Source organism: Narcine bancroftii, chromosome 4, assembly GCF_036971445.1.
Source record: "Narcine bancroftii isolate sNarBan1 chromosome 4, sNarBan1.hap1, whole genome shotgun sequence".
Lineage (NCBI taxonomy): Eukaryota > Metazoa > Chordata > Chondrichthyes > Torpediniformes > Narcinidae > Narcine > Narcine bancroftii.
In genome coordinates, this window is record NC_091472.1 from 240,935,115 (window position 1) to 240,947,664 (window position 12,550).

At 40.1% G+C, this 12,550-nt stretch overlaps 1 protein-coding gene across 4 annotated transcripts in view; it reads left to right on the top strand.

The window, feature by feature from the left end:
• LOC138761771 (diacylglycerol kinase beta) overlaps positions 1-12,550 on the top strand; it is a 618,073-nt gene that overhangs the window by 527,540 nt on the left and 77,983 nt on the right. The gene's annotated exons all lie outside the window — the stretch shown is intronic.

The window sequence follows — 12,550 nt, forward strand, 5'->3', positions numbered from 1 at the left end:
GTCACCTGCACATGTTGAGCTTAGAATTTTTTTAAAAAGGATAGTTGTTGAGATCCTTGTGCTCATGGTTTGACTACACTGCACAATGACAGTGTATCATTTAGGTAGTTGTGTTTGTGGGGTTGAAAACGATTTGTTGGTTCGTCCATTGATACCATGTGGCAATGGGCAGAAAGCCTGAATCATCAGCGATAGATGAGTCAATATCCACTGGGAAATGTAAGAGTACCGTTGATAACTGGTCCATCATGCTAATTTGTGAGTTGAAAATATTGCACACGAAAGGCTGGAAGCAGTCAGTCAATTTTGTTTTTTCATGATTACTGTGCCCACTGGGTCCTCTTACCAGTCCAAGGAGACGCAACTTCTTGACAGAGTCAGGAATTACTGCAAGTGCTAATACCAGATCATTGCTAAATGTATTCGACTTTGCTCTATCTGCTGGTATTTTTTTTTATGGAAGGCAGTAACTCATTTATTTTAAATGGGTAACTCCTCTTACAAAAGCTGATAAATGAATGACCGTGTGCATGAAAGACATTCATCATCTTTTATCACCAACATCAATTACTGTCTTCATGCATTAGAAGTTGTTCGAAAAGAAGCAAGGATGACCCTTTATCAGAGCAGAGTTTGAACAATTTACTGGTGCTGAGTCATTCTTGAAACCACTTAAAATCATAAGTTTTGCATTAAGATAGTTCTGTCAACGTACTCTCCGTTCAGGTAATCCAATAACTGCCTCTGTGCTGCTTGAAATGGACTGGGTGAGGTTAAATTGTAAACTAGTTTTATTCTTTGTTCACGGGAGTGTGTTACTGCATGAGAAGCTTGGATTTTTCAGTTCATAAATGAATCAGCCATAACTTGCAGGGAAAAACTGGCGGTTCTACACTGTGCTTCTGGCATTTCTTCACATTAGTGCCACCGATAGTCAGATTTCCTGTACACTAACAGAGATCTGGGATTTGTTGGATGCTCTGGCATGGATTCTCCTTGCTATACTTAGCCAGGGCATAGGTTAGCAATTCACCACCGCAGCAACTTCAGGCTAATTTGTGCCCTCATTTACAAATATGCACAACTACTTTTGCTTTCAATTATTGGATACTACAGTCAAGTAATACTGGCTCTTTAAAACTCGCTTGGAAGGATCTGCTGAAAGTGGAAAAGATAAATATGCCAAATATAGTTCTCACTGCACTTGTTTTAAGATGGTAAAAAGTGACTGAAGCATGGTGCGAGTACAACAGTGATACCTTTGTAACCTGTTAGGATTCCTGCGCACAGGTGACTTGAGATTATTCCAAATAGGAAAAAAATAGGTGAGCTGAACACTGAGGAAATGGTAGAAATTGTTAAGTTTAATAGATTAGGATTGGTAAGAACATCTCCTTTAAAATCTCCATCAGTACCGGAGCAAAACAGGCCACTGCTCTACTTGCTTTACATCTATGACTGTGTGGCTGGGTACAACAATAACACCATCTACATATTTGGCGACAATACCTCAGTAGTGGATTCTATGGAAGAGTAGGGGGTGATGAGTCAGCATACAGGAAGGAGAATGAAAACCTGGGTGAATGGTGTACTAATGACAACTTCACAAACAATGTCACCAAAACCAAGGGGCTGATTGTGGACTTTAGGAGGGGAAAACTAGAAGTGTATAAATTAGTGATCGTTGGGGGAATCAGAGGGGGAGAAGGTAAGCAAATTTAAATTCCTGGGAGTCACTATCTCAGCATATTTAACAGACAGTTTAAGCAAAATCTGTTAGAAGAAGAGATAGTTGACATTTCAGATCAATCAGTTGTCAATCTTGATGCCATTGTATAGTAAGTGGTTATTGTATTTCCATCACTTAAACTTGTTAAGTGCTTTTTAAAACTTTAATTTTTATTTTTCATAATATTACGAGCTCCCATTTCATTTAATATGAATATCACTTTAAGGGCTAGTACTGGCTCCCCAAATTCACTACTTTGGAGAAAGAACATTTGTTGGTTTTTCTTGGGACACAGATGGTGAGAGAGTCATGTGTGTGGAACACTGAAGGAATAGCACTTAGCGGCTATCTCATCGAACACAGAGCAGGAATAACTCTGTGTGAAAATGGACAATTCCACTGATTCTCGCTGTCAGGAAAAGTAGAATTGCTGCGTCAGATCGTGACCAAAGTAACAGTCACTTTGATTGACCTGTACCTGGGTTTTGGAAGCATCGTGGAAGTCACGCGTTCCGTTTCCCCTACGTAAGGAAAAGTTGTGACAACTGTTCGTACAAAAGGATATTTATCTGAAAGAATCTAGACAAGGATTCGAGAGTTTTTGGCAGTCCCCACACACACACACACACACACACACACACACACACACACACACACACACACACACACACACACACACACACACAGCCACCCACCCCCAACACACACCACCACACACCCACACACACACACACCCACACACACACCCACACACCCCAACACACACACACACCCAACACACATACAGCCACCCATCCCCAACACACACCACCACACACCCACACCCACACACCCCAACACACACATACACCCAACACACATACAGCCACCCATCCCCAACACACACCACCACACACCCACACACACAGCCAGACACACCACCACATACCCACACACACATACCTATAGCCGCCCAGCCCCAACCAAACACATACCCCCAACACACATCCACACACACACCCCCACCCACGCACACACTCCCCCACACACACAACCACACACACACCCCCCACATACAATTTGATTAATGTGTTATATTGTTATTAGTTATTAATAAATATAGTGTTTAAAAAGAAAAATATATAACACAGCCTTAGTGAATTTCCATTGCTGCTCGTCTGCGACGTAGCATTAATTTAAAACCTTTTCTGAACAATTCAGTGATTATTAGATGCATTTAAAGGTCTTTGAAAGCGACAAACAATCACATACAGTATTATCAGAATATTCCAAGGACTAGACCTTGTGTCTCCCGCCTGAGGCTAAATAGACAGGTCTGTTTTGTTAGATAACTCCTAAAATTAGGCTTGACTGCTGTTTAGACCCACCTGAGCGGTATGCAAATGTAGCCACTGAAATAACAGGCTCTGAGGGAATTGAAGACAAACTAGACCAGTGTTCCAATGAATGGTTGTTCAACAAAACCAGGAGAAGTTAAAGACTAGAACTTTAAAGACGCAGGATATGTGGAAGCGAGCAAAGGAGGAAGTGTAGCATGCAGGAGAGATTAAATCACAGAGGGGATAAGGTGAAAAGCAAAAGTGGGTCGAAAGTGATGTAAAGAGGATAACAATTATTACCAGCAGTGGGTGTCTGAACAGATTGTGGTAATCACAATTCAGATCTCGTGTTAAATGTAGAAGGGTATAAAGTGACTTATGGAAAAATGTTTTTTGAACTTGGAATAACAGCCAAGGCACAGGATGTAGCATTTAGAATGATTGAGAGCTTGGAACAACACTGACCTACAGATAAAAGCTTAGGATCAGATTTCAGAAGAATTATTTTTTTTATATAAAGCGCACCCCTAATCCTTGCCATTCTCCCTGGATCTAACAGATGTCATATTGTTAACAGCAAATTATGTCCTAAATTGAAAGATCGATTGCTGTTTCATGAGATTTTGCCATGAGCCGAGGAGAGTTGTCAAGGCTAACAGAGAAATAGGTCAAAGTTAAGTGGAAGGGACAATCCTTCTCAGAGCTGTGGGGCAGAAGTGTGGAAGATGCTCTGGCTGTGTGCACCTCCCTTGAAGTGTTGCAAATGATGGAGAATGATTGGTTGAGTCTGCAGCTGCTCCAGTGGTTGAAGGTAAATTGAACCCTTCTCTCATTTTGGGAGTGAAGGGATGGGATATGGTCAGCAGTGCAGGAGAAGTAACAGACAACACAATAGAGAAATATGCATGACTCTGACTCGTTGACAAATATGCATGCCAGATGTCTACAAATTTAAGGATAAAGGTTGTGAAAACAATTCTGTTCATTACATTGGCTGAAACTCACATTTTCAAGAAAGGAAATCAGAAAAACTTGTTATGGCTATAATTTAACTTTAGTTATACAACACCAAAATCCTGGAAGTGAGAAGTGGATATCCTTTATTTCATGCATGAAATTACGAGAGGATGTCTGGGATATAAACTCGAACCTACATCCTTTGTGACTTGACTAATTGAATTAGCACATAAAATGCAGCAATAAGACATGCAGTAATAAGTTTGTGCTTGTAATTCAACTTGCATAGAGGACTGTGACATTCCAAAAGCAATAGGCCAGAGTCATTATAGCTGCTTGATTTTAATTAATTAGTCTTAAGACTATATCAGGTCTATGGTACAATGATCAGAAAATATTTTTGTCCTTGAAAGGCATCAGAGTTGAGGAGCTATACAGCCGTTCGGCTCAACTCAACACGATTCTAGCAAGATAGGACCTAAATTGGCCTAATTTCCAGTGGCTTAGAGAGTTTATTCATACTATTGAATGAAAGGCTAGAATTGAAGGTCTAAGATAGATTAGCAAAGCAAGTACAATATATAAAGGTATATTCAACAATAAAAACATAAAATGCTAGAAACACTCAGGAGGTGAAGCAGCATATGTGGAAACAGTAACAATAATGTTTCAGGTCTGACACCCTTAGTCAAACCTCAGTTCTGTCAAAGGGTGTTGTACCTGAAATGCATTTTTCTTCTACAGGTGCTGCCTGACCAGCTGAGTGTTTGTGGCATTTTCTGTTTTTATTTCAGATTTCCAGCATCTTCCCATTTTTCTTTAATTTCAGCATGTTGTTGAGACGCAGTCATGCAAGATTGGATCGTCACAGGAGTAACAGAGACCTGACCCAAGTAAAACAAGGAGAATGGTTTCTAAATATGCCTGATGGTGAGGTCTTCAGTACAGACAGGGAAGGAAAGAAAGTGTAGGAGTGACAGTATTAATTGCTGAGACTATTGCAGCCTTGGAGGGAGATGATGTCTTAGAGCAATCAAGAACTGAATCATGCTGCTTGGATTTAAGAATGATAGAGGTACAATTAAAGGCTGGAACTATTCTGATAGGCTACCAATGAATGAGAGGAATAACAAGGAACAAATTTGCAAGGGAAATGCAGAGATCTACAAAAGCCAGAATCCTGATAGTGGCAACTTCAAATATCCATAAAGATGCTGTAACATTGGGGCAGGGAAGAGGGGAGTTTCTCACATGTGTTCAAGAAAACCACCTTGACCGTTTGGTTTCTGACCCAAAAAAGAATGTGGAATTGCAGATCTTGGCTAGGCTCACTTCTCAGAACCAAGTGGAACCAGTCAGGGAACATCCAGGAAACAACGGTCATAATAACAGAAGGTTGTGAATCACAATTGAAAAAGGCAGGGACCACATAGTAGAAGACCATTGGAAGGGAGACCGATCTGGCCAGTGTAAACTGGAATCAAAACTCAGTGACAAAGATAATTGAATAATGGGAAGTCCTTGATGGGGAGCCGTTTGAACTACATCTTGGGTTATGTAGGATGGGAAAATTAAAGGTAAAGGACATGGGTGACAAAAAATACAGAAAGTAAAAAAGAGCATCAGACAGTTTCTAGGTGGTTCATGTAAGTAAGAATCAGTTCAAAGTGGAGATTAAAAAGGAGAGTGTGAGAATAGACTGGAAGCAAATATAAAAGAAAACCTAGAAATATTCCAGAGGCCATATGAACAGGAAAAGGGTTGCCAGAGAATAAGATGATCAGAGGCTAAAACAGAAAGTTACTCATGGAAGCAGAGGGTGTGACTAAGGCCTTAATTCTTTTTTTGAGAAACAGCACAGTAACAAGTTTTTCAAACCCATAATCCCATTCCACCCAAATACACCCATGTGACCAATTAACCAGAGCTACATAGTCGCAGGGAGAACATACAAACTCCTACGGACAGTGGCGGATTTGAACACAGGCCACAGGTGCTGCAATAGCATTGCGCTAACTGCTAGTCACGAGTAAGATTATGCTTCAAAGGAAGATGTAATTGACATTTCGGAGTTGTTAAAATTTCATGGAGGTATTAGAAAGACCAACTGCACTTGATGGATAAATTACCTGATCAGGATGGGATTCATCCTAGATTGCTGGGGGAAGTAATGGAGGAGATTGCAGTGGCTCTGGCATAATTGTCCAAATGGTGAAAGTTTCCAGGGTGGTGTCTTTAGGACCGGAAAGCTACAAACATTTGTTTGTTCTAAAAAGGATCTTGGGATAAACCCATTTCCGGCTCACCTGTCACTTTAACTTCGGAGATGGGGGAAATCCAGAAACAATCACAGCCTCTTGGAAAGAGGTATGGATTTGTTGAAGGCAAATTAAGTCAAACTAATGAGGTTTTTTTTAATGAAGTGACAGCCTTGATGTGGGAAATGTGACCAATATAGGATAAGGTCCAAAATGTTTTGACACTATGCTACAAGTATGCAGAGAGTAAAAGTTGCTGCCACAGCGCAGACAGAAAAATGACTTAGAACAATATTTGTGAATACTGCTTCTGGGATTCAAAGGAAGAGTGCAGTGGAGTTACCCAGGAGTCGGAGTGAAGTTGGTTGCTTTTCTGAATATGTATCAACAATTTAGGCTTGGGTGTATATGCGGCAAATCCTAATGTTCAGATGACTCAGTTATTTGGTGGTTAGTAGTAGATTCAGTGAAGTGGATTGTGGTGAACCAAGGTGATATTGACAAGCTAGTGAAATGACAGATGCTTGGCTAATTGAAAGTGTTGCACACATTTTGCTGGGAAGAATGGGAAAAAGCAATTTAAACTACAGGATGGAGGTCTAAAATGAAACAAGAACACAAAGATTAGAGGGTATTTGTGCATTGTTGGTTGAAAGTGGCACATCGGGTGGATAAACTGGGATTGGGATCCAGGGCTTTAACAACAGGAGAAAAGAGTCCAAGAGCAAGGATTTTTTTTGTATCTTTATAAAATACTGTGTAGGCCACAACTGTAGTTTAGTACCCAGTTCCCTATGCTGTACTTTCGGAGAGACAGCAGAAGAGTTTCACCAGAATGATTCCAAGAAAGAGGGATCTTAGATCTATGGAGATGTTGATTTTGTTCTTGGGTTGCAGGGACATAGGATCAAAGTTTTTTAAGACATCAGACATGTAGATTGAATAGGGAGAGACTGTTCCATTGATGATGTGCTCAAGAGCTAGGTGACATAGAATAGTGATTGGCAAAAGTGATGCAAAGAAAAAAATTACATTACAAATGGTTAGTGTGTAGACAACGCTGCAATAGAATGTTGTGACAGATCAATTGTACAGTTTAAAAAGGGGCATGTATTTGGAGGAGAAGAATTTGCAAAGGTATGGAGAGAGGGTGAAAACTAGGCTGAAGTGGATTGGTCTGAAACAGAGTTAATGTGGACTCAGGAGGCCAAAAACCCTTTCTCCACATGGTAACCATTGTGTTTCCCTTTACTTTGGCACCTCTTTCAAATGGGGAAAATTAAATTCCATTAAGATCCATGCTATCTGGGAGTAAATGCTAAATCAGCCCCAGTTGCAAGGCCTATTCAGGGATAATCAACAATCACTTGAACCATCCAATAATCAGGCCAACCCAGCCAGTGTTCTGGTTTATTGTCATGTACAAAAGTACAGTGATAAAGTTCCATTTTCCATGCAATCTAGCTAGTTAACCCATACATAGTACAGAAATCAAAAACAGTGCTGAGTTACAGAGAGATCAATTCGAGCAGAGAAAGGACAACATTATTTTACTAGGTCCAGAGACTGATAGTAGCAGAAAAGAAACTGTTCTTGAATCTGGAGGTGCATGATCTCATCTTTGTGAATCATCTTCCCACTGAGAGTGGGGTGAAGAGACTGTAACAGCAGGAGGTGTCAATGAAGGAAGGGGTGGGGCTGCTGTAGGATGGTCTAAGCAGCAACTCTTAGCAGTTGTGAACTGAAGGCCATTTCTCCTGATGACAGTTGAACTTTGAGCTCAGGAGCAGCATTTTGTCATTGGCATACACTTTTCAGGCTAAATATGTTTTGCGAATGTTGGGTAGATCAGTTTGTTGGTATTAATCCAAGCTCAGCAAGTGCAGATATCATAAGAAAGCTTTATTTCACTTCATCTCAACTGTGATTCTTATGCTGTAATGCATTTGCAGTCTTCAAGATGTTACTTGCTAACAGATTTTTTTTAGAATATGCAAGTGAAACTTGATCAAATCCATTAGATTAGATGAAATGCCTTGTGGTTTTAATGCAGCATCCATTTATACTGTAAATTTTGCACCAAGTATTGTTCAGGATGGTAAAAATAATATTCTCAATGATCATTCATGAAGAAATAAACTGCATATTTTGCTTTCAAGAGTAGATAAACAGTGAATTTGATAAATAAGCAAAGTCAGGAATGGTGCAGAGGAGTTATAAAAAAAGGTTGCTGAAGAACTTGACATTTCAGAAATTATGCAGAATGGAGTCATGGAATTTGCTCATGCCAGGAAATTAATCCTCCTTCCAACTGAACTCTGCCATTTAGTGACCAGGGAAGTGCATGGGAACAGAGCCTGATTAAACGACAACAATCACACCACAGCTAAAAATATCCACAGTTATTTACTTCCCCCATCCTGGTTTCAGAACCTTTGTTTATTTATTCTCTTGAATGCATATTCAGCTGAATCTTCAGATTTATGGTAGATATTTGTTTGGCACATTATATTTATGCAATGCATTTATTAATGTCCTGCGATTTTGGGTGAGGAAAGCAGTGAGGCAATTAGGAATTGCAGCAACTTCATCTACAGTGAAATGCAGTGATTCAGGAGCTCACACAAGCTATGAGACTGTAACCATGAAAATCATTCCAAATATTTGTACATATTTCTTTTGATTATTTGTGTGATCATTAAGTACAGTATTGTGTGTTTTTGTGCATGCATAATGGTCTGGAGAGACACTGTTACTTAATCTTGTATTCGTATGTGTCAGTTCTTAGACAACACGTGGATAAAGGAAAAGGTTCTTTCCTTTAAAGTTGATGTAAGCAGCACCATGAGGCACTCTATGAGCCTGCCAGACTCCATTACAGATATTGCATACTGTCTCTTGCTCTTTGTCAGCCCCTGCTGGCAGCTAAGTCTAACCAAACAGGAGCTATAATCAAGGCCTTGCTAGTGGCCATGGAAACATGATCACTATCATTACATAGGAACATAGGAAGTAGGAACAGGAGTAGTCCAAAAATGACCCATCGAGCCTGCTCCGCCATTCAATACAATCATGGCTGATCTAATTTATTACCTAACTCCACCTACCTGCCTACTCCCCATATCCCCTAATTCCTCTATCATGTAAAAATTTATCTAACCGAATTTTAAATATGTTTAATGAGGCAGCCTCAACCACTTCCCTGGTTAGAGAATTCCAAACATTCACTACTCTCTGGGAAAATCTATTTTTCCTCATCTCTGTCCTAAATCTACTCCCCCAAATCTTGAGACTGTGTCCTCTCATTTTAGTTTCCCCGGCCAGCTCAAAAAACCTTCCTACATCTATCCTATCCATACCCTTCATAATCCTATATGTTTCTATAAGATCTCCTCTCATTCTTCTGAACTTGAGCGAATACAATCCTAGACGATTTAATCTTTCATCATAAGTCAACCCCTTCATCCCAGGGATCAACCTAGTAAACCTCCTCTGGACCGTCTCCAAAGCCAGTATATCCTTCCTCAAATATGGAGACCAGAACTGGACACAGTACTCCAGGTGCGGTCTCACCAGTACCTTATACAAGTTGCATTACATCTCCCTTTCTTAAAACAAAAGTTTTAAATAACTTACTTTTAAATAACGTTTTCTTTGTATATCTCTGCAATTTTAACTTTGACATCAGGAACTTACATTTTCATTATTATCAACATTGTGAACATTTTTTTAAACTTGTTTTCTGTGTCCACATTTACATACACTAAAACTTGAAGAGCAAAGAAGATAGTACTTCTTCATTCTATAACAGACTCAATGAGTCTCTTAGAAGAATTCATGTGTCTTGACGATCTCTTGATTAATTCTTCTTGAATCTGAGTTGTTGCCTCAGACGATGTCTTCTCAGCTGTGCATTCAGGTTGTTCAACAATATCCACCTTTCCACCTACTGTGGCTGCTCCCATTTGAAGATCTCAACGATTTGTTTGCAGAACAGCACCTTCATCTGTCTGAATGGTGTATGATTTCGGTTGGACTTCACTAAGGACAGATCCCTTCTGAGTCCATTAGTTTGTTTGTCTTTTTAGCCTTACTTGGTTACCAGTGTAGAGTTCTGGTAGGTTTCTTGTTCCTCTGTCAAAGTAATACTTTTGCTTTTCTTTCTGTTGTTCTTTGAATTTTCTCACTTTCTCCCCCTCTTTTATTTTTAGGAGGTTGTCTTGAATGGGTAAATTTGATCTTAGCCTACGTCCCATAAGGAGTTGTGCTGGTGACATACCATACTCAAGAGACATTGTGCAGTATACTAGCATGCTCAGGTAGAAGTCTGTTCCACTGTCTTTTGCCTTGTTCATCAGTCTTTTCCCGGTCTGTACTAATTTTTCCACTAGATAATTAATTGTGGAAAATGAGGATTTGATGTGGTGTGCACAAAGTCCCACTCTTTGGCAAAATGTCCGTACTTTAAATTGCAAAACTGGGGTCCTTAGTGTGTGAAGATCTCGCTTGCCATGCCATGTCTGGAGAATATGGCTTTCATACCTGTTATTACATCATCCGCAGTAGTGGTGTTCAATTTACACACCTCTGGATACAGGGAGTAATAGTCTGTGACTACAAGATAGTCCTTCCCTTGACATTCGAATAGGTCAGCACCTACCTTCTGCTAAGGTCTGTGTGGTGCTGGGTGTAGCTTTAGTGGTTCTGCAGGATTACTTGCTTGATATTTCTCACATATTGTACAGTTTGACACTTCATTTATTATATAATTGTTGATTCCTGGCCAGTATATCACCTCTCGTGCTTTTTCTTACACATTTCGATTCCGAGATGTCCTTCACAGATCCTTTTTAGCACCTCTTTTCTCAGACTCTTTGGGATAAGGATTTTACTTCCTTTGTAGATGATGTCTTCAACCACTGATGGTTCCACCCTGCAGTTCCAGTACTCTGAAACATCAGGTGAGCAGTCCTGCTTCATGTTGGGCCATCCATCCAAGATGTTTTTTCTCTGTTGTCTCAGTGTTTCATCTTTGTTTGTCTCTAACTTTGAGTTCCATTTTTACATTTGATATGGGCAGTGCTCTTGTGATCATGTCCACGAAGGTATTCACGTCTTCATCCATTTTGATGTTTGCAGGCTCTCACATGTCAACAGCTCTAGATAACGTGTCTGGATATCCGGAGTGTACGCCACATTCAGTGTATAGCGTTGCAGCCTCATCATCATTCTTTGTATTCTCAATGGACATTCGTTTAATGGCTTTTGGAACAATGCAATCAAGGGCTTATGGTCAATCTCTACACTGATTGCCTGTCCTGACACAAACTGATGAAATCTTTCACAGGCGTATGTGATGCAGAGCAGCTCCTTTTCAATTTGAGTGTATTGCATCTCCGCGTCTGTCATTGAGCGTGATGTATACGCAATGGGTGGCCAGTCATCATATTTTTACCGAAGAACTGCACCAAACCCACTATGTGATGCGTCTGATGATATCTTGATGGGTCTCGCTGGGTCATAAAACTTCAGAATTGGTTCCTCTGTGAGCACTTTCTTTAGTTCCCTCCATGACTTTTCATGGTCATGAATCCACTCCCATTCAATGTTCTTTTCTGTTAGTCTTCTCAATGGAGCCATCTTTTCTGAGAGGTTGGATATGAATTTACCCATATAGTTGACCATTCCATTAAACCTCTGCACATCCTTTTTGCCTTGTGGCCTTGGCATGTTCCCAATCGCAGACACCTTTCTGGGATCTGGTCTGATGCCCTCACTGCCAATAATATCTCCCACAAAGGTTAGTTCTATCTCCCCGAGCTGACATTTCTCTCTATTCAGCTTCAGGTTTGCTTCCCTTGTTGCTACCAGCACTTTCCTTAGTCTCTCATCATGCTCCATTCTGGTGGTATCCCATTCTATGGTGTCATCTACTGAGAATTCAACTCCATCCAGGTGCTCTTAGACCATATGGATAGTTTTGTGATACATTTCAGGAGCTGAGGTAATTCCAAATGGTAACTTTAGGAATCTGTATCTTCCAAATGGACTATTGAATGTGCAGTCTTGAACTTTCTTCATCCAATTTTAACTGCCAAAATCCTGATGATGCATCTAATTTGCTGAAAAACTTTGCATTTGCAAACTGTGACATGATTTTCTTCATGCATTGGAAGCTTAAAGTGTTCTCTCTTTATTGCTTTGTTTTAATATCTTGGATCCATTCTTCTTATCCATAACAATGAGTGAACTCACCCACTCCGTTGGTTCATCTATCTTCTGAATCA